Source organism: Neophocaena asiaeorientalis, unplaced genomic scaffold, assembly GCF_003031525.2.
Source record: "Neophocaena asiaeorientalis asiaeorientalis breed wild unplaced genomic scaffold, Neophocaena_asiaeorientalis_V1.1 scaffold52, whole genome shotgun sequence".
NCBI classification, from domain to species: domain Eukaryota; kingdom Metazoa; phylum Chordata; class Mammalia; order Artiodactyla; family Phocoenidae; genus Neophocaena; species Neophocaena asiaeorientalis.
Window position 1 is genome coordinate 4182692 of NW_020173927.1, and position 1760 is coordinate 4184451.

Consider the following 1760-nt stretch of genomic DNA (forward strand, 5'->3'; position numbering starts at 1 on the left):
AAAAAAAAAAAAAAGAAAAAAAGAGCAAAAAAAAAAAAAAAAAAAAAAAAAAAAAAAAAGAGTAACTGACAGACAAAACCCAGGACAAATGGTAAAAGTGAAGCTATATAGAGAATATCACACAAAGGAGCATACACATACACACTCAACAAAAAGCGAAAAAGGAAAAATATATATATTGTTGCTCCCAAAGTCCACCGCCTCAATTTTGGGATGATTTGTTGTCTATTTAGGTATTCCACAGATGCAGGATACATCAAGTTGATTTTGGAGATTTAATCTGCTTCTCCTGAAGCTGCTGGGAGAAATTTCCCTTTCTCTTCTTTATTCAACAGCTCCTGGGGTTCAGTTTTGGATTTGGCCCTACCTCTGCATGTAGGTCACCTGAAGGCGCCTGTTCCCTGCTCAGACAGGATGGGGTTAAAGTAGTGGCTGATTAGCGGGCTCTAGCTCACTCAGACTGGGGGAGAGATGGGTATGGAATGTAGGGCGAGCTTGCGGCAACAGAGGCCAGCATGATATTGCAACAGTTGAGAAATGCCATGTATTCTCCTGGGGATGTTTTCCCTGCATCAGGGGATGCTGGCAGTGGCAGGCTGCACAGGCTCCCAGGAGGGGAGGTGTGGATAGTGAACCGTGCTTGCACACAGGCTTCTTGGTGGCTTCAGTAGCATCCTTAGTGTCTCATGCCCCTCTCTAGCGTCCACGCTGATAGCTGTGGCTTGCACCCGTCTCTGGAGATTGTTTAGGCGGCGCTCTGAATCCCCTCTCCTTGCACACCCCAAAACAATGGTCTCTTGCCTCTTAGGCAGGTCCAGACTTTTTCCCGGTCTACCTCCCAGCTAGCTGCGGCACACTAGCCCCCTTCAGGCTGTATTCACACAGCCAACCCCAGTCCTCTCCCTGGGGTCTGACCTCCGAAGCCCGAGCCTCAGCTCCCAGCCCCCACCTGTCCCAGCGGGTGAGCAGACAAGCCTTTCAGGCTGTGAGAGCTGGTAGGCACCAATCTTCTGTGCAAGAGTCTCTCCACTTTGCCCTCTGCACCCCTGTTACTGTGCTCTCCTCCATGGTTCTGAAGCCTCCCCCGCTGCCGCCCATCCCCTGTCTCTGCCAGTGAAGGGCCTTCCTAGTGTGTGGAAATTTTTCCTCCTTCACAGCTCCCTTCCACTGGTGCAGGTTCCATCCCTATTCTTTTGTCTCTGTTTATTCTTTTTTCTTTTGCCTTACCCTGGTATGTGTGGAGTTTCTTGCCTTTTGGAAAGTCTGAGGTTTTCTGCCAGCATTCAGTAGGTGTTCTGTAGGAGTTGTTCCACATGTAGATGTATTTCTGATGTATTTGTGGGGAGGAAGTTGATCTCCATGTCGTAGTTTTGCACCATCTTAAAGGTCTGGTCCCATTCACCTCATTTTAACTTGATGACATCTACAAGCACCATATTTCCAAATAAGACCACATTCACAAGTGCCTGAGGTTACAACTTTAATATATATTTTGGGGATGGTATATTTTTGTTAGGGGAATGGTGGCTGTGATACTAAAAGGCTTTTGTTAACCTAGTGGTTCCAAAGGGTTATCAGAAGTCATTATCAGACTAAGAAATAGTTTAATCAAGGTCCTTCAACAACCATCTTAAGTGAGTTCCCTATCTATTCAAGATTTATTTTATACCATAAAATATTTGTTCTCCTAAAATGAATACCTAATTCTCATTAAAATCTTCTCAGTACTTTTTTTTTTGGCGGGGGTGGGGGGGGGGGGT